Source organism: Siniperca chuatsi, linkage group LG24, assembly GCF_020085105.1.
Source record: "Siniperca chuatsi isolate FFG_IHB_CAS linkage group LG24, ASM2008510v1, whole genome shotgun sequence".
Taxonomy (NCBI): domain Eukaryota; kingdom Metazoa; phylum Chordata; class Actinopteri; order Centrarchiformes; family Sinipercidae; genus Siniperca; species Siniperca chuatsi.
This window is the reverse complement of record NC_058065.1, coordinates 5,561,689-5,585,771: the sequence shown is the minus strand read 5'-3', so window position 1 is coordinate 5,585,771 and position 24,083 is coordinate 5,561,689. Positions and strand designations below refer to the sequence as shown.

The 24,083-nt window shown below is 41.5% G+C and overlaps 1 long non-coding RNA gene across 6 annotated transcripts in view; it reads left to right on the top strand.

Annotated features, from left to right (window-relative positions):
• The first annotated feature begins 428 nt into the window (after positions 1-428).
• Positions 429-24,083, top strand: part of LOC122871858 — a 158,733-nt gene continuing 135,078 nt past the window's right edge. For 2 of the 6 annotated variants that reach the window (XR_006376940.1, XR_006376938.1), the window contains exons 1-4: positions 638-788; positions 1,649-1,768; positions 5,440-5,544; positions 5,831-5,947. This is a non-coding gene — a long non-coding RNA (uncharacterized LOC122871858). The other 4 variants (XR_006376941.1, XR_006376942.1, XR_006376943.1 and 1 more) reach the window with 4 other exon arrangements.

Sequence of the window (24,083 nt, the reverse complement as noted above, 5' to 3'; positions counted from 1 at the left end):
ATTTAGTTATTGTTACTATTGGTCCTGTGTTATTTACCTGTAGGTCTGTAAGAGCTGCTAAACCTTTTTAAGAATCGTTCTGTGTTGCCGCTGCATGAAGAGAGGTCGATGAACAGCCCTTACATCATCCTCACTTACCCAGGAGAGTCTGTTGTCTGTTAGATGCACAAGCACACACACACAAACACATTCACACACTCTTCACATGGCTAGCCAACCTCCTGAGAGAGAAGGCAGCTAACCATCTCAGTAGAGGAAATGAGCTATCTGCTCCACTTCTCTGAGACACACACACTTGCTCTGCACACACACGCACAGTTCCCCCTGACATTTTTAGACTATCTGTACTCCTTGCAGATCTTCTGTTTGTTTGTATCTGTTTTTGAATACATGCATGCACATCTGGTTGTGCGTGCAGGCGCGCGCGTGTGCGCGCGTGCGAGCATCCCGAGCAGTGAGTGAGTTTGACCTTAAGCTTCTCCTGCCCTCTTTACACTGCCAGCTCTTGTGTACGTTTCCTGGGCCTCCAAGATATGAGAGGGGAAAATATCTGCCGACAGCCCATCACAGTTCACGGCTCTTTGTTTATCCATTAATAATTGAGCACAGCTTTAGACAATACAAGGTGTGTGCTTGAGTGAGTGTGCATATTTGTAAGCGGGTATGTTTAGGTGAGGGTTGGAGGTGGGATGGAGAAGGGTGTCACTGAGGGACTTTACGCCTCTTATCGCGCAGTTTGGGCTAAACTGCAGGTTTTCTCTCTGAAGTGTGTCAGTAAGACAGAGGGGGTGAGTATGCATGTGTATTGCTGTTTGCCCTAGTATTAGGTTGAAGTGAAATAAATACCCTGTTTTTCTCCCCCCTGCACTTGAAGGGGTATACATAAATGTATCAAATTAAATTTGACCAGCTAACGTCTCCGTCATTTAAAACCAAACTTGACCTTGCTAACTTGTGTTTCATACTAGTTAGCAGATTAGTGTGTTTGGATATCAGTCAGCAAAAAGTTTGTTTAAAGCAGTTGGCTAGTAATTGATTTTATGGCTACTTGGGGGCAGCTGTAAACACAACACTTGCATTTATCGCCTTATAAAGTTGATATGGCTAACGAGTTAGCAAACAGTTGTCTATTTACACAGCCTGCAGAAGACAGAGCAACATTTTGGAGACAACATTTAGAGTTGTGTTTGTGTATCCATTCAATGAATGTAAGTCCGATATTCACTCTCTTTTTTGGCTCTGTTTTGGTCTCCTGAAGAAAATAGCTGGCTCTTTAGCTGCTAAATGCTCCACTATGCTCGCCAACTTGTCGTTTGTTGCTGGGCCGCTAGCTTACAGCTTTTTTGCCTGAAAATAGCTGCATGTCCATGTTTAGCATACATATTGAGTTGGTGAGACTGAACCAAAACGATAACGTTGTGGACTGTAAAACCAAGCTAGCTAAAAGAGGATAATACGCTCCGAGGGAAGCTGCAGAGTTATGTGATGATTCTCTGTGGGTTTGTCACTACGAGCAACTCTTTTCACATTACACGTAGTCACTTGAACCATTGTTAATATAAAAATATTGATTAGTGCTACTTAAAATTCCGAAAGAGTGTGGTTGCAGTCGTGTTTATTAATTTCTCCCCCTGTCTTCCTCCACCAGTTCAAACAGTACTGAGGAGGGAGGTGTGGGTGGAGGCGAGCAGTCCACTTCAGCTCCAAATCACTGTGCTTTTCCAGATGCTGCATGCTATTGCATGGTGTAGTGCAACACGTAGTCAAGGTACAGTAGCTAGGATGTGCCTATCCACTGAGTGAATGTGATAAAAGTGCTGCTTTATTGGGTGTTGATGCTGGAATATTGGACAGTGGCATGTCCTGGCAGGATCACGTTTGTGAATGAAAAGGGTGCAGGTGTTTGAAATGAATCATACTAGTTGTGTGTTGTAGTTGTGATCGGTTCAGTTTAGATAAAAATGCAAATAACGTAATGTTTTTACACAGTTTTAAAAGGGGTATTCCAGTGATTTATCATTGCACTTCCATAGAGTTAGTGGACTTGTGAAAGACAGATGATGATGATAATAATAATAATAATAATAATAGCAATTAATATTGCTGAGTTGGAGCTATCATGACTTTTGGTCCCTAGTCTGAGTCAAGTTTAAAAAACACTGGACCCTACACTTCCCATAATGCAACCAGACATTGTTCTTTTCTTTGACTCCAAGGCAAACACAGGTTAACGTTGATGACAACACTATGAAATCATCAGGGTTATTTTCTCAGACTCGACAAAGCTCCTCCAGAGCCACAGAACACATTATACATTTGTTTTCAGGCTGAGTAGTTACCTCTTAATAAGGAGTAACCTGATTTTCATGTGTAAAATCTCTGGAGTGTCCCTTTAATACCACATTCCCATAATGCCAAAACCTCTGAGATAGGATAGGATGTCAGCAATCCTTTAAAAGCATTTGTTTATAGACATTGTCTTTTTCTGCAAGACTTGACAAATTTGCAGGAAAACTCAATTTGGAAACCATTTGGGAAACAATTAAGATGTGTTTATTTTCCTGTCTTCAAGACCATTTTCCTCTGTGTCCCCACCGCACCTCAAATAAACTCAATACATTAGAACAGTAGCATGTTTCCCGGGTGCTGCCATCAATATGCAGCATTAAAAAGTGATGCTGAGTCCAAGCCTGAGTTGATTTACTATTTTGAGTTCACATCTAAACCAGCGTTTGTCTTTACCTCTCACTCCCTCCTCTAATTATGTGGGCCTTTTTAGACATTTTTCCCCACAGGGTGCTTGCTGCTGAAACAAAGTCGAAATCATTTCCCCCTCGAAGGCGGCCCTTGAGTGAGAGTCTCCCGATGTCTCTGCGTAGAGACGAGGCGAAGGCTCTAGTCCTCTGGGGGCTTTCAGCAAAAATAAGTTGTACAAGCAGGAGGCTCTGATGGGAAGTGAATTTACAAAAAAGTAAAGAAAGAGAGGGACAGACAGAAAGGATAGTGTAATGAGAGTGATTGCTGAGGATGCCACCACTCCATATGTCTTTCAGGACAAATTAAAAATGGAGGCTAGTGATCAGAAGAGACTGTGACACTGGGAGTGAATTCCCTCTGGTGTTGAATACAAGCATTTTGGTCCCAGAAAGTGTGGTCCCCCCCCCCGATTGCTGACAAGTAGGTGTTGATTAGCATAGCACACACATGGTTGAGAACGTGTATTCCATTACAGAAAACCGCAACTTTGGACGTCTTATGTCAGCGTCTGCATATCCCCTAGATCTAACAACAAATCATTTTACTAGTACTAACTGTGCCGTGACAATACAAAAAAACCAAACTCTGTACTAGTTCCACGTTTTTCTTCATGCTTGCTGAACCTTGCTCCATCCCCATGTGGATTTCATTGCAAAAGTCACTTTTTGCTCTCTTTTTAGCAGTCAGAATTAAAATAACTCCAAATGTGACACACTGTGCATGCAGTATACTGCATGTATTAAGGAGGACCTTTATGTAGTCTGCTTCTGTATCTGTACCTGTACATAAAGGAGACTATGCAGGGCCGTGTTCAATACCCAGACTGAATATAATGCAAATGTTTCATCCTTGAGGTGAGGACCCCTTGTGTGCTGCAGGAGATTTTTTAAAACTGTAAGGGACCACGCAAGAGAAATGTTTTAGTAATGTTTTTAATTCAAGTTTCTATCTCATTTCCCTGAGAATTAAAAAGCAAGGATGTATTTCAAAACCCACTGTTTTCCACTGTTGTTTAACAGTCATAAAGGCATTAATCCACCAAAGAGGAGGAAGAGTTAGCAGTCTCTTCATCAGCTGTCCATGTGTATATTATTTTCACAGTACATAAACAAAAATCTACCAACTCATATGTATGTTGTATTGTGACATTAGTAGACATAAGATATGACCTGGAGACATTAAAAGTATTTAAATGAAAATGCAAAACTATTATTAACACTAACAGGCACCAAAAGTTGTCTAACTATCAACCAAACTGCAGCAGTTAGTCTTGACAAAGTCCGCAGGCAGCCAGGAATAATACCCACAGCCTAACAGGCTAACTGGCACTTAGTCTACTGTCTGACTCTGGTACACGAACAAACCCCCAAGCGGTATCTTCGGTGTTCTTCGGCATTCACGCTGCAGTTCGGCATGTACGAGAAGTGTCAAGGGCAGCGAGTATTTATGTAGCAGCAGCCGAGCTCTCGAGTAAGGTCAAGTCACCACCCCGCACTGCTTTAAACAAGCTAAACTTTGTCACACAGTTCTGATTGAGCTTTAAACACCGTTTAAGGTTGTAATGCTTTCATTTATGTGGTTGACAGTGAGTTTGGTAACATACAAAAGCCCAGTAGGCAGGAGAAGGTGAGAGCTTTTGTCAGTGTAGGACTTTAGAGAGCGAGCATATGGCTATTTCCCGGAGGCAGTGTGTACCAGTGTAGACCTGGTACGTCTCGAAACTCACAAAAGTATCAGTAGAAAAGAATCGTTCGTTCATTTTTGGCTAGCACTATTTTGGGTGATGGGTGTGAACACTGAGCTGACTGGCAAGCAAACAAAAGGGGAAACATCTTCTGTGCTTCATTATACTGTGCCTGCGTGCTGCTTGGTACTTGGCAGTATAGGCACGTCAAGTGGCAGGCATGATGTTGAATCTGTGTCAGCTGAACAGCAGCAGGTAGTGTGGATGCTGTGGTAACACTTCTTGTTGGGGATGAGTTGTAATAAGTCTAACTAGAAACAGGTTAATTAACTTTTGAGTTTTGGCAGAGACACATTTGATAAAATGATTTGTTTTATTATATTGTGGTACATACTGTATTTTATCTTTACTGTTGATTCAGGTCGACATGATCAGCATGCTTTGTTTTTTGCCAAACTGAAATTGAGTCAAGACCTCTTCCTGTTCCTGTTTGTGCTTGATAACCAGATAATGAACACAAAAGTGGGCGGTAGACAAACTTTACATTATACTTAAGTAAAATTATGATATTTACATTACCTGCAGATTTCTTAGTTTAATCTACAACATTGCTTTGCTCTGTGTTCTTTAAAAAACATAATTCATGTTGAATGACAAACATTAAGCTTTGTAATATTTTGAGCTTCCCTATGAATCCTGCTGAGTTGGTTCTAACCAATTAACCCACCTGTAGTGTATAGGGAAGTCACTGCCTGGGCTGGCTTTAGCTGGCCATGTCAGAATACAGGTAACTAGACAAGACAAGACAAGTAAGCCAGGAAGCTCTTAGCTCATCACTGTTGATAATGAAAGTCAGTATGACATATGAAACAATGTGTCCATGTTTAGCTTACATATGACAAAACAGGAAAATAAGTTGAAACCTAAAACAGTTTTAAAGGGCAGAAAAAAATTAGAAATCCTGATTTTAGGGCTCTAAAGTAAGTCTCTCTTTACAGCTACTGTTGAGCAAGGTGCTTTAACATGACCTTCTACAATGGAGTTTTGCTGCTGCTGCTGCTGCTGCTGCTGCTGCTGAGCGTGTCAACATGGAATATGTGTGTGTAAGTATCTGGTGCCATCAGTAGGATACACAAAGGCACAGTATAGTAAAGTAAATATGACTGAAATGATGTATAGTTGAGAAAATAATGGATTATTTCATCTGAAATTTGTTTCTATAATGTCTGCAAGTCTTTTTTGAGGCTTTCCTTAACTTATATGCTTACATTTATTACAGTGCAATGTAATTTTGTCTGTTTGTCTAGTTTGTACTTTGTATTTTGGTCTGTTTATTTGTCTCTGTGTGTATTCACCATCCAATTCACTGTTTGTCTCTCTCTCTGGCAGCTTCTCCAACTGTCTCTCTACATCCATCACGTGTCTATAGAAGTCCACCCTCCAGCTCACCCATCAACATGCCAACAGACAGTCGCACAATCTGCGGATGCCACTTCCTTTGATATGGTAAAGCAATATTGTACTTCATCTCTCTTTTTATTTGCCCATTTGTGAAGGAGATGCCATTAGCAGTCTATTATGCTCCTCTGGCGGGGAAAAAATATCTCCAAAAGGATAGTCGGCGTCTGCCCGCATCCTGCAACGCCTCATTAGTGCATTGCCTTCGAACAAACGTATCAACAATGTTCTGAGCTAATAAGCTTTTATATTCCTAGGCTATATGATGTAGAAAGAGGCAGAGCTGAAGGTCACGGGTGCGTTTGAACGCAGCAAGTGGCTCCGTGAGGGAATGATTTATGTGGAATTATTGCTGTGCTTTGCTCTAGAGAGTTGGCTATTGATGTGTGCGGTTGAAATGGCTTCCTCAAGAGGGGAGATAGGGAGCTTCAGTGGTGACACACAGCTTCGCTATCATCAGCCGGACACATGCTTCTCTCACTGCGCTTCATTTCATTCAGCCCGTCATCTGTTTCATACATGTATCACACATGCAGCTTTTGGCGCACACATATGGGTGGCAAGGTAACATATAGGTTAGAGAAAACTGTCCTGTAACCACAACATTGTGGGCTTGACTTCTACAACAGTCAAGATGTACTTTAACGGGACAATCCATCCTGAAATATAAGAATGTTTTGTAAAACCACAACCATATTGGCATTTCTGGGTCCATTTTGCTGTTGGTTGATGTACTTTGTTTCTGTGCTTATCGATCCAAATGTAGACAATTGACATTGCATTATGCAGACAATGTCACATTGAGATATTTCCTGGACATCTACAATGGAGTATTTTTCAGCTATCAAAGTATATAAAAATCAGGTTTAGATCTAATTTCACTTAGAATTAAAGAACAAGGACGTCTTTCAAAACCATTTCCCACTGATGTTTAACAATCATAAATCCATCATAGAGGAGAAAGAGTTACTGGCCTTTCCGTCAGCTGTCCATAATTCAGTTCAGCCACAACATGTAGCATTTTGACAGAAGTACAGTGGCCAGAAAAATGTTCTCTCTTGCTTTTGCCATTATTATCGCTCTCCCCACCTACACATTTAACCCCAAGAAAGAATACAACAAGTTTTATGTCCCTTCTTTGGAAGTTGTTGAAAGGCTTGCTGGAAAATGTAGAAAATCATTAACTGACATAGAAGTAGATATTTCACCAGGATGGGGAAAATTCACCACAGAAAATGCAAATTGCTTCACAAAATAACTCTTGGAATGGATTCAACACACCCACAGATTAATGATATTTAATACTGTGAGCATTTTGTATAGAGTTTTTTTTCCCATAACAATTACTGTATGTGGTTTGAATAAGTTCCTGTAACCTTATCTGCTCACTCAATGTAAGCTGCTGCGAATATGTGTCAGCTAATTGCCTAAAATATAAATGTCTAAATGCATGCAACCCATGTGGATAGACACAGAGGCACAAACACATATGCACATAAAAACAAACATATAACATCCCACTCCTCCCGTCCTGATTATTTGGAATCCACATTAAAATGCAATAACGAGCGAGGTAACAAACTAATTATCCCAATTAGCTCACTGTTCATGCAAGCAAGCTCAACTGTATTTGTTATCATCTTACTAGTCCAAAGGCATCCTCTGGGGATTGCAGACTGCTTGTGCACACCCCACACAGTCATGACCACTTTCCCGCGAAACATCTGGCCATTCATGATGGGACACCAAGATTTTATTGTTTTTTATTCTCTTTGTCTTTATAGTTTTGAGATTTTTACCTCAAACTTTGCTTCTCTGCCATCAGGAGCTCTGTTTTCTTGAAGTTGTGCCGGTTTTCAGGCATTTCTCCCCCTTGTGTTTATTTGAGTGTTTGAACGTGTAGTCCTGGTGGGATTGTGGGAGTCGGAGTACTGTCAGGTCTAATTGCCGTGTGGTGCTTGGTAGGGAGACGGGCCTGATTAGGGAGGAGGTGAAGGAAAACATCATGTCCCCACTGTCTTTTTTCACTGTCTCACCCATTTTATGTCTTTCCAGGTCCCCCCCCCCCTTCTTCTCTCTCTGACTCTCTACATGACTACACAGAATGATGGCAGTCCTGTATGGCTCATTAACTGGCAGAGAGAGACGGACAGACACAAAAGGATAGGAAAAGAGAGAGGGGATGTAGAGAGGGCAGCCCACAGACTTCTCAAACACAGGTTACCACGGTGCTCGCCCGGCGTCTGCCGACAACATCAAAGCCTTTAGATGCCAGTCGAGGGGCAACACGAGCTGCCAAATGAGTTGGGAATGTAGAAGGAATAGTAGTAGGTAGTGGGAGGAAGAACTAGCAAGGACTAAATAAGTTTTATATATTTAATTTCTCTGATTTTCTTTAAACCTTTGTCTGTTTTACCGCCTCTGCTTTTTTGCCATGTCACTCAAAACCTAATTTGAGAAATCGATGTCAGTGCTTGCACTGTAATTAGCTTGTCCAGCAGTCATGATTATAGTCAATGTAATATTTTAGCAATCATGAAGTGTGGGCAATATCACTGAAAGCCAGTTTTTATTGTACAGAATACAAAAACGAAGTGATTTTGATTTTGATAAGGAAAGCAGTAGCAGCAACTAGGAGTTCATTTGACTCCTAAAACCACTAGTCGGCTTTGTGGATAGTAGGCGATTATTTGTGTGTGATATAATTTTTGCCAGCGACACTAGATTTACAGTTGTTGAAATATAAATCATCAATGCTTGTATATTATCTCAGTTATTTACTATTACTAGTCAGTCACTTTGTACTATTCACTATTTGTCAGTGAACAGTAGCCCAGTCGCTCTCTGTTCTGTTCATTTAGTACAGTATGCTAATAATAGAAAGCTACTGTTGATACTAACATTTCCTGGAAATGTTTCACAATAAATTAGTTTTTAATGTGATGTTAGTGGTGGACTTTTAGCCACAAGGAAGTATTGACAATGCTAATGAGGGCAGCTAACAAATGCTTGACTTGTCAATCTAGAGTTTACAGTATCTTAAAGTAGACTTAAGACATGAGCATGAAGGATCTTTCTTGAATTAGGATAATTTGACAAAACAATCTTAACTCAGTGTCCTGCAGTTTTAAATATGCATGAATGAAATTAATCTCCCCCACGAAGCATGATGAATGGCAGTGGACCAGAAAACAATGAGGGCATTGAGAAGTGAAGCATTTCAGTTTTGCTTGTGAGCAAAATGAAGGAAAAGATAAATCCACACACAGGCAGAGTAGATTTTCAGCAAAAGAATGATGAGAGAATCCTACATATAAAACGTGCCTGTTACATGTATTAGACAATTCAGATCTGACGGCTGCTTCACAATATTATTAGATTAAAATACATTTTTAAAAATCTCATTGTTACACAACCCCCATCCCCCGAACCCAGACTAGTTGACTGCTATTATTCAAAACCTCTTGACTAGTAAAAATAAGTAGTCGTAACACCTCAGGTAGGAACCATTGTTTTATATTCTATGCAGACGATACTATACTGTTTTGTTCCACTGGTATTGAATGTGATCGATACTGAAAGGCTACTAAAAGTTCTTCAATAGGCTTCAAGGTAAGGATGCTTTGAAGAGACGAGGCAGCTCTCTGTTCAGTGCTTTGTAAACGTCTTCCTAGATGACAAGAGGCAAGAAAACCCACAAAGATGATATCAGCACGCTTGTGAAATAATCATCACAAGATCTTTTCCTGTTCTGAGTCATGGGGTGAAGGATAACGAGAGACAAACAGAGATGGAGAGGAGAGCAGAGAGGAATAAAAAAAGAGAGAAAGAGCAAGGCTTCAGAGACCAAGGGTGAAAGTCTAAATCTTTCATCCTCTCTCTGGGTTCAGAACGAGAGGAGAATTTGTGGGTTGGATTATTGATGCTAAGCCACAGAAAGAGCTTAACTATAGCTCTTCTTCTATGTTCAGAAGACAGGCAGACTATCTACCTGACTCACTGCCAGACATAAAAATATGCAATCACGACTCACTGGCCTCTAGAGTTATTGTGGACCTGAGGGTCATTTAATTTGCCGTTTAATTTCCTCCTTGAATAGAAGAATACTGTATCAATTTCTACTGATCATGAGCAGCAGCACTACCATCTTCATTGTTGTCGCTATCGCTATCTAAAAGCAACGATGACCTCAGTCAGACAAGCATTTGTAGAAGAAAAAACCTGCAATGTTGCCAGTTTTACTTATTTTCTCTGCTGTTATTGGTTGCATGTGCATTCAAACTGGCTGCCATCTCTGCTCCTTCAGCCCCTTCATGTCTTCATGTTGACGTCGGCCTGTTATTCAGTTGGGAGATTCGACACGAGTCCAGGAGAAAACACTTGAAACGCTATTAAGTCTGTAGTGGGGCTTGTGTGTGCCAGTTGTAAGCCTCCTCTTGTCAACACGACTGTAGGATGCACACAAGTGCACTGACTGGATGGAGAGGAAGGGAGAGGGAGATACTCTGCAAAAAATGCCTGTTCTAAGCCGTTTAGTCACATGTTTGGTCTCGAAATCAGATTTATCTTTAATCGATTGAGACATTGAGCCAATAATTTCACTTGTTACTGCTGAAAATTCACTTTTGTCAGGATTTTATTTTTTTTTTTTTAGAAATAAGGCAGTTTTAGAGATTGTGGGTTCAATAATAGCATGAAAAAAGCATATTGTCACATCAGTATCAAAGTATTTGTACTTTCTTGAAAATATAAAGTGTAAACAACTAGGGAAAAAGTGACATTTTCTCACCCTGTAGGTAGGTTTCTTCGCTTCTTTTCAAGAAAAACATGGACAATGATACCCAATGCTGGATTAACTTATGATGATATGATATTTCTTGCAGTGGTGGGAGAGATTGAGTTAGAGAAGAGATTGCTTGTCAGGGCACTGATTTCACCGTTCTCCGCTGATGACGATAATAATAACCATTCGCAGGAGTGGCAGCAAATGGGGAAGAGAGAGCATAGACGTCTTTTTAAAGAGGCGTACATGCAGTTACTTTCTGCAATCAAAACACAGATTTCTGAAGACGAGTTGGAGCAGAAAGCACACCCGCACACACACACACACACACACACACACACACTTTTAGAACAAGCCATAGATTGTAGTGCACACATCCTGTTGTTTGCCATCGACAGAGGATATTAGCCTGGTATTTGTGTACACTAATCAGTAGGCCCTTGACAGACTAGTCTCTAGACAGAGACATCTGAGGAAAAATTGTCTGGTAATCAGGCACTATGCGGTTTAAGGCGGGGGAGTAAAACCTTGTAAGTCCGGTTATGGCGATTGCTGTGTTTTTAAGGTTGTGAGGCGAAGCATCTTCAGATTTGAACATGCAGTTGGGGAAACTTTTTAAAATGAGTACAAAATCCACAAATGTTTTATTTTATATTTTTTTATTTGTATGTGACAAAAGTGATGTGCAGTTACCTGCCAGGAAGGTTGTATATACTGTGTTTGAATTAATTTTTTAGTCCATGTCACCAATCATCATGTTGTCTGGTGAAGGGAAATAACACCCTGTTGTTATCTGTCAAGCAGCAAAGAGTGTTGGTTTATACCTGTGGGTATGCTATGTATTGCATGTGCATCTGTGCATCTATGTCTATACACAAGTGTGTGTGTATCCTCCTAACTGTGCACCACAAACTGTATTACTGCATTTTCCTGTTACTCTGTTACCTTCAGATACTTCTCTTGTTCCTCCCCCCACCCCCCACCCTCTCCTCATCCTCTCTTGATTTTTTTTCTTCCCCCATCTTGTCATATGCGTGATCACTCCCTCCCCCTCTCTCCTCCTCACTTTGCATCCCTCTCCTCCCACTATTCCCTCACGACGCTTTTAATCTTGGATACTTAGTGGAAGCACTTAAGTTTTTGTACCAGGTGTCTTCCCCGTGCTTAACATCCCGAGCTTAGCTCTTCATTTCTATGGCTCCTTCGCAATTCTCCCTTGGCTCCTGAACACACAAACACACACACACACATACACAGGGCATGCACATGTAGCTGCTGACTGTATGCACATGTACCCTATATATGTACACACACCCACACACACTCATATCCATAAGATATTAGCATATTCAAGTCTTTAAATTTAATTTTACTGGCATCATAGACATATTTTGCAAAAATGTCCCTTTTATGAAGTTGATTCTGTCTGTAATTGAGTCCTAAACACTTTATTTTTTACTGAAACCATTTAATAAAATAAGTGAAAAAATCTGCCAGTGCTGCAGAAATATTTCGACCTGTTAACAATAGAAATCAACTTTTCAAGAATTTTCTTGAAATTTGTGTCTGTATCTTGAAAGAAAAGTCAGGATGCTGCATTAGCATGCTTTGAGATGAAGATTTGCCTTGAAAACAGGATGAAAAGTTCTTACTTCAGTGGCAGATTTTTCACTTTGTAAGAATAAAAGATTTAAAGGGCTCAATTACGGACAAAAAAGGACTTGCTAAGGAAATTTTTACAGTGTAGGGGTCTTGAGGGTGTCTTTAAAAATACATTATTCTCAAAGTTTAGATGCACATTGTAGCATTTGTAATTACAGTGCCCTGAAATGGATAAATCAAATCCCCCAGCTACTGTAACGCTTGCTGAGTCATATAGATCTTGATTTACATTGACTGTACAAAATGCTGTTTACAGTTAACATATCGTTATTGAGATTTAGGCAATGTGTGGAGAATTTGTGTGCTGAAAGAGTTTGCTTAGCGTCACTTTGTTCTTTAAAGACAGAAGGCACGAGAGGAGGCAGGAGACAGAGGAATGAAAATGGGAGAGAAATAGAGAAGGCAAGGAGAGGCAGAACGATAAAGAGAGCGATAGCTCTCATGTGTTTATCATATGTTTGTTTGTGTTGCCGCGGGGACCTCCTTTCTTCACCCCCCGTTTCCTCTCCCTCTCCCTCTTCCTTTTTTTTTTTTTTTTTTAGTCATCGTCTGAATATTTTTTTCCTTTCAGTCATGTATCTGCCGCCTGTCCAGGCAGTGCTCTCTGTTTCACTCTTGTCTGATGTCTCAATTAAAATTAATGTGTTCAGTCTGCTCAGATAAAGAAGAAAGAGGAGGAAAAAGCCTTTTCAGGAACAATGGCAGCTTCTTGCATATTGGAAACCAATCTTTCCTTGTCTGGGCCTACGCTAATGCTTCACAATATTGACAGCTCTAATGGCACAGCTCCTCTGATGGGTATTTTTTGAAACCAGGGGCCAAAACGAAACAGGGCATGCGTATTGGATTGCATACCGATTCTAGGTGGCTTTTATTGTGGAAGGGATTACCTGACAAGTTTTACTCAGTTCTGAGGTAGAATCACCCTCACCTTCCTCAGTGTGGGGTAATCAGACAGAAGGAGGCGGGTTGTGTGTGGTCATCCCAGGGAGTGGATGCACTCCGACCTTCCCCCCCTCCATGCTCCATCCTCCTCCCCATGTTTCCTTGTCCTTGAGACGTCTTCATCCCTGGGCTTGGCGGTGGCACTCCTCTGCCCCTTCATCAGGACAGAATGCTGGTGTCAGCACTGCCGTTCCCTTCCCCCTCCCCCTCTTCCTTTCCCGCCCTCCTCCACCTTTGCCTTTATCTGTCGCTTCTTCTAAAGATGCTCTCTCCATCTCCAGTACCCTAGGGGTCAACTTGGTAGAAGAACAAGGGGGAGGGAAAGAGGGGGAATGGAGGGATAGGTGGGAAGTAACGGGGGGAGGGAGAAAAAAGAAAGGAGGGAGGTAAGCACCTGACTTGAAGGCAGAAAGATAATTTTGGCCAGGCGGCTCTGTTTAAGGTTAAAGCCTGATTTGCATTTCAAAAGCGGCGGCCGGCCGTGTTGCCACCTCAGGGACGCCATTGGACCAACCAGCGTGTCATTTAATGTCAGTAGGCACGGGGGCCTTGATGAAATTAATAGAGCAGCCTGTGATTGATAACCGCACCGCTCGTCAACGCCACCGTCATGACCATCCGCCTGTCCCTCCTCCTTCTCCCTCAAGCCCAGGTGTCCACCCCAGCACTTTGAAAGATCCCATAAGTTGCAGTGCTTCACTTCTCACATCGCCTTCATCTGAATGCTTATGATCTCCCAGCGGCGTCTCAGCAAAGCGATCATCTTTTTCTGTGCATCAACAGGACAATGTAAAAAATAATCTGGGTGCTGTGGTGCTTTTAGGTAACCAGGGTAACCTCAGCTGCTCTCATGCCTGGATTACCTACTGCAGATGAAGCGTATGTGCACTGACATTTGATTTGAAAGATTAGATGTTATGAGATCTTATTGTTGCATGTCCACACTTGAGTTTAAAATATCTGTTACATTTCTGTGGCGCCATTCATGTAAATATCATTAACCTGCATGACTTTTTAATCCTACTCTCCATCTCCTTGCATTGCTTTGTGTGCATCTAGATTACTATCTGATTCAGATTTATTATCTCCACACCATTTTAAATGTGTATGGAGTACAAACAAGATATTCAATGGAAACTGTGAAAGCGATGTATCTCCAAAATGTGAACTTTTTGTGAAGAAAAACACCTGTTTTCAGCTCTATGACAGTGCATTTTTCAGATAACCCAGTATTTTTTAATTGTATATTTAACTTATTTAAATAGTAGGAGATTTCTCTTAACCCATAAAGGAACACGTAATTCTTCAGTTCAATTGAAAAAATCCAAATCACCAAATTTGAAGATACATTGTTTGAACTGGACAGTCACAATTATTCAACATACTAATTCTTGAAAAGGAACCTAATTTCTTATTTGAATGCAATATTAAAATTAACTTAAATAAATAAAGGCACAGTTTAAATAGTACTTTGGCAAGTGCTTTTCCTATTATGTACTTACATTTAAATAATAAGTAAAAGGCATGCATGTGCAAACACAATGCAAGCCCAACCAACTCATGTCTGGGCAGCAAAATCCACCTTTTGTGCTTAAAGGCCTGTCACTTATAACATCTTGGTGTGATCAGATAAGACATCACATTGAAATGACAAGAATCACTTAAACCTATAACTATAGTCTAACCCCTTGATTCTGGATATCAGCCACAACAATGTCTCCTGTAGCCGACTGTCTCTGCCTGACACTGAGTGTTTTGCTGTGATAAAAACATGAACCTGAAGCCCAGAGAGTAGCGAGCCGAGGACGTCAGGAAAGGGGGAGTCAGAGATAGAGAGGCCCAACGGGAGGTGTCAGTGCTCGACAGGGATGAAGCCGTTAGCTCCCGCTAATGGATGTCCTGATCCTGGAGGTTGGTGGTCACTGGGGTCAGACTTGGCACACATTACACCTTCAAGACCAACCTCCCAGGCCTCTCAGTGTGGACAGAAGACAGACAAATGAAAAAGAGTGGGTGAGATGAAGGAAGAGAAACAGAAAAGCAAGAGTGGGAGACAGAAAAAGACATAAAGAGCTGGACTGAGTGGAGAGAGGCAGTAAGAGAAGTAAGTGTTTTTTAAAAGAAAGGCCCAGGGAAGAGAGATGAGAGTGAGAGATGTGCTTGTCCTGAAATGACTTGATATGTTCTTGTCAGTCTTAATCTCTGGGTGTTGTGGAGGAGCGGGTGGGAGGGAGTGGTTGAGGCGCACAGTAATCTCCTTCACAAGCAACGGACAGAGCTCGCCGTTTCCCAGCCTGCATTCAATTCCACAGTCATCTCCAATCTACTTCATAAGAGCACGTTATTTTGCACACATCTCTCGTCTAAAACAGCAGCATGAGCTTGAAAAGACAAAACAAGAGGTAGACGAAAGGGTGATTCACATCCTTCTTTCTGCTTTCTCTCTCTTTCCTTTCCCTCATTCACTCATTTACATCAGCCATTATCTGTGTATATTGAAAGCAGTGAGATAAAGAGAGAGGGAGAAAAAAACAAGTGCCAGGAAAAAAAGGAACAATAAAAGGCGGCAGAGGAGGCGCAGCGACGTTTGAATCAATTACATCCTAAAGAATCTTTCATTTGCATCCGTATCTGTTCAAAACCTGAACAAATGCCAGATGCCTTTGTGTGTCCAGTTATTTATAGTGGGTGTTTTTTCCTCTCGTAATTGTGCAGGAAATATCAAATTTGCATAGAGTGATTATTGTTGATTGTTTATCTAGCCGTCAGGACATTTCAATATTCGAAGGCTGACAGGTTGTCAAGTACTTAAAACTCATTTATTTGGGGAAATTTGCATGTAATTTGGTGGTAATGAGGGGGATGTCTGTGGTCGTGGATTAGATGCTGGAGATGCTGCAGGGAAAAGGGGGATTCTGGCTGACTGGCATTCCTCCACTTGAAACACACGGTTTATCCTCAGCTCGGCTGACGGGATGATGCTAACGCTACGTAGCGCTGCACACCCAAACAACAGAGGATTGTGTACAAACGCTTGGCATAGCTGTGGACTTAATAACAGAAGCAGAAGCAAGCCAGTAGTACAGCGCTACACAGGAAGAATTGTGTTCAGCACTGTTCTGTCACCCTAAAGTAGTTACAGTATTTCTCAGCTCAGCAGATGCTAACTTGCCCAAGCATATTTTTTTCATATACTGTAAATTCTCAAATAAAAGGCAGTATTAAAATAATGGCAGAGTCTCAAAAAACGAACAAACAAAGCTTAGAACAGCCAGGTAAAAAACAGGGGGGAGTGAAATTACCTCTACTATAATGGTTTGTATACAACAGAGTCATGCCATATGCACCAATTTTCTGTTGGGTTTATCTTTTTAAGGTTAATACTGTTTTCCCCCGCTAAATAATTCCCATAGGTTCTACTTTTTTGTTTTGGATCGGTGTTAGTCTACTGTTAATAAAACTCAACACTTCCTACCAGCATAGGTAGAGGTTGTGCCCTTTGAGCTTCTTAGACTCTTCTAAGACTTATAATGTGAAACATATGTGCAGGAAGGGTTGAGTTTCATTGACAGAATCTTAGCACTGAACAAAAACAGATAAGTAGAAGCAATGGCAACTAATTATTAGATGAGAACAATATTTCTCTTAAGAAGAGCAGCAGCAGTATGACATGACTGTAATGTTGGAATTAATGTTGTGGAAATGAACATTATCCTTCATGTATCAAGGTAAACCATGGAGGAAGTGTTGAGTTTCCTCAGCATCGAGTTGTAATGGGAACAGATCAGAAAGCAGAGAGGCTTCTAACCAAAATGTGCTAAAATGTATAACAGATGGAATTACAAGTAAATATAAGCTTGTTTCAAATGAAGGCATGGTTCTTTCTGCAGTTGCCACAATTTGAGAATTTACAATGTTTGACAAAAAAGGATGGTCAAAAACAAAATCCTACTTTTCCATATTGCAAATATTGTTGCTCGAATTGCAATCATTCTCAGCTTGGATGGATAAATCAACTAAACTGATACAAAACCATCAAACAGTTGGTCTCCTCCAACCCACCCACCAAATTCCATTTGAAAGTCTGATTAATTGTGTTTTAATAACAACCAGAGAGCAGATACCACCCATTCCAGCGACGTGGACGAGAGAAGCGGGCTCCCAGTGGGGTTTTGTGTGCGCTGTTTGTTGCTGTTAACTGCATTGTCTTTCATTATCAGTCCTTGGCATCATCTTTCATCTAGCAAAGAACTGGACGTGGCGAGCTAATGAGTAAACATAGCTGGGGGCGACCGGGAAACACACACACAGAAACCTGACTTTGATGAGTCGCGTGTTTGTTTATCTCCGCTTGAATTTCAAATTCCAACAGTCTATTTCACCTGTCACAGGCAAGTTCAGACCTTGAGAGGACTGGCTTTAGCAGCGGGTAGTCTCTGGCTGGGATGAGATATGAGTCCGGGCTTCACACTACACAGCAGAGTATGAAACTTTGAGTGCGTGTTAAAACATTCAGCGTGTTTTACCTTGAGCCCAAGGTCATGTTCAAAAAGAGACTCTGCAAAGCGAGCCCTTAGTTCTCAGCTCACAGACTGATTGACTGGCTGGCTGACTCACTTGCCGAGAACATGAGAAAATACAGCAGAAAGAGCTCGCCGGCACCCACAAAAGCAACTCCCACACCTCTGTGACTCACTCAAAGTCACCTCAACTCCAAGGTTAAACGCTCACTGTATTTGCCTCTTAAATATAGATCTGTCCCTGAGTCGGGGCTGTAACCTCTGCGAATACGAGCCACTTGGCGGATGTATCTACTGTATGCATGTGTGTATTTGTGCCACTCTCTAATGTTCTCTATGTGAGTAAGAGCATTTCTGTGTGTATGTGTTTTTCATATGACTTTTTTAAAAGGGTGAGTGAGGATAATCGGCCCCCAGCGTACCGGTCTAAAAGGCCGGGTCAGAGTTTTAAAGAGAAGCTATGTATTTCCCATCCCTGGATAACGGCAATGAAGTGGGCCCTTGTGACTCAACCTGAGAGCATGAAAAGGGCCTCAGAGGGGACCCGCCACTGCCGGCCCTCTCTTTATGGTCCTAACGGCTGCCTGAGCTCTCTTCCCCATCCGCGGCAAGCGAGGAGAGAGACCGGAGTGGAGTGGTGGAGAGCTCTCAGTGCGTTACCTACCCAGCAGCCACTCTCCACCATGAAAGCCCAGGTAATGTCCCCTGTTCAGTGTGATACAATTTCAAAGAACACCAACCTTGGTACATGTGTGTCAGTATGTGTGTGTGTGTGTGTATGCATGTGTGAGGCCAGTTACAGGCTGCCATTGTTGGAGTGCAATTATTGAATTATTGTTTTGTGGTTTTAAACAAGTGGCCACTGGTTAATCAGCTCTGGTGGCCATTTTTAAGAGTCGGTCACTATTACGTGTCTAACTCTGTCTTCCAATGAGGCTACAGACCGCATTACTTTCTATATGTAACTGTTAGCACATGGCAAGGTCATAAACTCAAAACAGCTATAAGGCTGCATGTTTTGCATTTTGATGGAGATTCTGTTGCTGTTTGTTGCTTCAAATACACTTCAAATATCACTTTGAGGATGGGAAACTCTAGCACAAGGGTTAGCTGTTTTCGAAAGGTTTATTTGGGAGGCCCATGCAGGTTTACTGGTGCAGTTTAGACACAGCTTGGTATGTTCTTTTAATTATTTTGTTCTTTAGAATTTACTTTTTTAAACTAATTTGCTTGGAAATACAATTAATTGTTGATTTTACACATCAAGTTCAGTTTACACGTCATGACGTCATCCAGTGAAAATAGCTCTGGAGGAGCGTTGTCAAGTTTCAGGAAATTAACTTGGCAATGTCAGGTGTTTTCTCTGTTTGGGCAGACCACCGCAGTTAGTAAAGCAAATTAACGTTTGGTGTTTGAAAGATATTGAAAGATGTCTGTCTTGTTATTGTCCAACAGTGGATAATGGATATGGGAGGTTTACAGAAGAATAAGTAGAAAAATACTTTATGTGTTTATTTTTACCAGTATAGTTCCTGGTCTCTGTGTCTTTGCTATACAACTGCTATACAACTGTTGCTATTAATATAATTATGCTGCCATCTGTGTTTGTGAGACAGAAATAGTTTTTTTTTTTGTTTTGTTTAGGTAATACTGAGGAATTCAATTTGTGTTTGGATCAGGTTTATTTGTTTGTCATATGGTCAGTCCATTAAATCTTATTTCAGCACCAGGAGCTGTCCACAGTATGAACTGTTAATGACCATAGGGCCAATGTAAATGGGTTTTTTTCATTGTTATACTGTAGCCATCTTTTTCAATAAGGGAACAATTCATACTCAAGGAGACAAATAATTCTGGTGAAGGACAAGATTTGAAGAGAACTAGGGTTACAACAGCTACTATTTTCTGATTGATCTCAAAATTTGGGTGCAGGATATAAACTCTCTTCAGGAAGAGGAGTTGATGTCAGTATCACATGATGGGTAACAAAGTGTCCTAGTGCTGTATATCCAGGTAGGTACAAGCTACCAAACCCCAGCCTCAACAATTGGACTGAGAATAATGTTATCACAAATGCTTCATAGTGAAGGGTTTTTATATATTTTTTATAAAATGTGATAATTGTCAGTCAATTTTCAGTTTTTCAGCTTTCCTTTCTTGTCCTGTAAACACACACACAGGCTATCTGGGCTCTCGTGGGACAGTCAGCCAAGTCAGTAAATATTGCTACCAGTCCTTCTCAGCGCTTGCAATACAGCGTTATTAATTCTTATCGCTGTACAGTGTGTTGACAGCAGAGACAGCAAAATATGTAAAAGTTGACATGGCTGACATTGTGACAGGCTGACAGAAATATGAAATAGAGGTTTATATGTGCTTCACAGATGATCTATAAATAAATGGTTTGGATTTGATCTATAAAGAGTGTGTACCCCATTAGTTTTTTCCCTCTTTGTCTGCTTTTCTGGGTTCTTCCTTGCTATTTCTTGTATCACTCCTTCTCTTTCCTTTTTTTTGACTATACATCTCTCCCTCCCGCCTTCTCCAGCATCTCTCTCTCTCTGGATGGCTGCCTACCTTTGTGCCTGTGAGTTGGCTGGGGCAGAAATAAACCACAGTAATGGCTTTGCTTTGCTGCTAATCTTGTCATAAGAAGGTGCGGCCCTGAGAGGATAGCTCCTCGCTTGTGATATCCTAATTTAAACATCAAAAGATTCCATCATTAGGAAGCGTGCGTCTAGCCCCAGTTTTCAAGGGAAATTATTACATCTTCCGGCCGCATAAGTGTAACGCAGGAAGACATTTCTGTCAAGCACACACGTAGACACATACATAAACCTCACTGGACTTGATGTTTGTGCACTTGAAGAAAAACATCATCATTAGCAGCTTTCTCTTGTGATAGACAGAGTGGTGACTTTTTGTGTCGCAGCCCACCGTGGGCTCTGATGATAGCCTTCATTTGGAGTTGCTGCTCAGCGTTTGAGATTTAAGACAGGGATGGGATCTGCTAAGTGGGATCTGGCCTGCCTTCTGACAGCTTCTCTGGTGGGTCTCCCTGTGCTTCAGAGCCATCACGCAGAATCTGATGTATGTCGTGCAGCAAGGGAGCATCAGGCACTACCACACCTGGTTAATATTGTCATATACTGCATGACAGGTGCAAATCCACACAGGAAAAGTGTGTGTAGACAGCAGGAGCGCAAACATGCACAGCTATAAATGTATACTTTCATACCAGAGGCGTAGCCAGCGTTAAAGACACTAAGGATATGACCTTGTTATTGTTTATGGGACTTTGGGGGGGATTAGCAACCTGGGTGAAGTTTATATTCTGCAATAATAAGGTGGATATTTTACAGGCTGATTCCACTTTTTAGACTCACCACAGCTCTAAGAAGTATTTTAGCATCTTTCAGCTTATTGTTTTGGTTTTACAGCCTGTAACTTTACTGTTTTGATTCACTCTCACTGCTGTCATCGTTTCCCGTAGGCACCTGTTTTCAGCTAAAAATCTACACTACCTGCACGACACCAGACAGTGTTCTGACAAAGTTAGCAACTAGCTAGTGAACATAGCAGAGCATTTGGAGACTCAGTAGTTTATAGTTAAAAGAAGAGTGACCAGTAGGCTTACATTTGCCAGGTGTCCAGAAACACGACTCTAAACAAATTAGAGTGTCTGCTGGTTGTGTAAATAGGCAACTGTTTAACATGTTCATTATGCCAAAAAGTCAATGTTGTGTTTACAGCTTGCGTTGCTGCCACCAAGTGGCCAAAAAATCTATTAATTCAGGTTTAAGGCCAACAGAATATAATTAAATTAGGTAATTCTCCACCAAAAAGTTCCTAAGCTATAATTAGTTAGGTCATGGATGCAAGAAACCCCATCCACACCACAGAAAAATTTGACCAAAGTATTTCTAAAATCATAGCTACAGCCCTGTTTGGTACACATATTTTATAACGATAAAGTGATAAAATATCTATAAGCCTGGACTTTGAAAATGGAAGGTTATGATGTTCCTAGCTGTTTTGTAGCAACAGCACAAGCCTCTAATACAGACTGCTTTAGCTCTATATGTTAGAGAATGGCTCTATGTTGTTCCAATACTAAAAGGATTATACATTTATACTGGGCAAAGAAAAAAGGAATCCACACACTCTCAGTTTTAGCAAGCTTTTGCAATGTTTCAACCAAATATGAGCAGCCCTACAATATCAGTAATCTGTTCATTTGAGACATAGCAATAAAATGGCACTTTGAATCAAAGTCGGAAGTTGGTTAATAAGCTCTCCAACTGTTTGGCTCCTGTAATTTGAGTGTTCACAGGGGACGACGCCTGGTGTATGTGATCTCTTCCTTCACAGCAGCACTTACGTCGAATTATTAGCTTGACTGATGATGGATTTAAGAGTGAATCAAGAAATACCATGTTCCATAAGAGAGTGCCATCAAAAGACCAAAGAGGTGTTTGCTCTTTCTGTTTTACTTTCAACTCTCCCTCTCGCTCTCTCCCGTGCTCTCTCTGCATCTTTGTCTCTCTCTCTCTCTCTCTCTCGTTGTGGCTCTCTCTCTCTTTCTCTTCAGGAATAGTACTACAGTGGGTTTCAGTTGCTGAATGATTTATTCATTGTTGTGTTTTTTCCTCTTCTCCTTGAATGTTTGGTAGAGAGGACAGGAAACTTTGAACCAGAGTACAAAGCAATGTGTATTTGGGTCACACATTTTTCACATTTCTTATGAGAGCTCTGTGTGTGTGTGTGTGTGCTTGTGTGTGTGTGTGCTCGTGCGTGTGTGCTCGTGCGTGTATGCTCTTTCTCTCTTCTTACTTTGTCTCCCTCCCTCTCTTCTGAGAGCTTGTCTGGTGACTGGGTCGACTCCTCTCCTCTCCACCACGTTCGTCCTTGAAGTGAGAATCAGCGGGGTGCCCCGATCCGAGGGGAGGCTGGCAGGGAGGGTGGAGGAGGAGGGGGGAGGCGAACAGGGCAGAGAGGTTGCAAGCTAAATAATGGATGATTTCTTATTGAAATAAGGCCTGGTGAAAACAGAGGGAGCGAGCATGTCATTACCTGGGAAACAGAGCAGAATGCTTAATCCTAAACACCACACAGTAGAACCAGGCCACAGCAAAGCCCTACGTGGTTACTGGCGTCAGCTTTGGCACCGCTACTCAGTGGAATCATCCAAGCAATGTAAAATTCACTGTGATACTGAGCCTGTTTGTTAGGTGTCATCACGAGCAATGCAACACCTAATAGCGTTACGTCATTACATCAGTGTGAAAGACTGAGCCAAGCCCGAGCAGCTTGACACCCCCTTAATGTTCCCCCACACCGTGACTTTGACCTAACACCATCTCGGCTTGCGCTGATTGACTCAGCAGTCATTATCCCTCCTCCCCCGCCTCTTCCACCACACCCAGACAAAACTTGTCTGGCCCTAAGCCAAGCTGGTAAAATATGAGCCGACACTGAACCCACGACACCACTTCTTCCCAGATACATTAGCAGCACTTCCCGAGCCTCACCTTCACCGCACACGGCCCTGCAACACAGCATGCTTTTCAAATCTTGTGCACATAATCAACATATTCACACCTAAGGAAAGTTGTATATTTTTCTCTGGTGTGAAAGTTGATAAATAACTAACTTGGGTGTCAAGGAAGTCAAATGAAATATCATGTCGTGGAGGTATCAGGATCGGACTGTTTTGTCAAAAGCTAACGAAGGGTTCTTTGAATTAATGCTGTTCCAGTGTCAGAAGTGTGAACAATTTTCCCTGTGTGCTAGCCTGTCGCAATGTTGCACAAGTTACTTTTTAGGAGTTAATTATTCCAGCCCCACATTTTCTGATGGTATTTTGAATTATGAATTCAGAAATAAGCAGGAAACTGCAAAACAAAATCAGGCTAACGATGTTAGCTGTAATTAAAATGGAGAAGTAGCAGACTGCCACACTATTGGCTTGGAGAGAGATGTATTAGCCAGGCATATGGTTATGATAATTAATCCCAGGACTACAGAGAAACAAATAAGCACACGCTAAACAAACAGGGGGGACCAGCTGAGGGCTGCAGGAATTGGTACTTCTGGGGAGGAACCCAAAAAGAAAAAGAAAAAAAAAGCAGATCCTTATCGTCATTGCTGCAACCAAGGGTATGAGTCACACACACACACAAAATGCAAGAGTAAGGAAAGAGGGGTATGATGGAGCAGAAAGGAGGAGGAGAAAAGAGGCAGGGGATAAAGGGAGAATACCACGAGATCACCC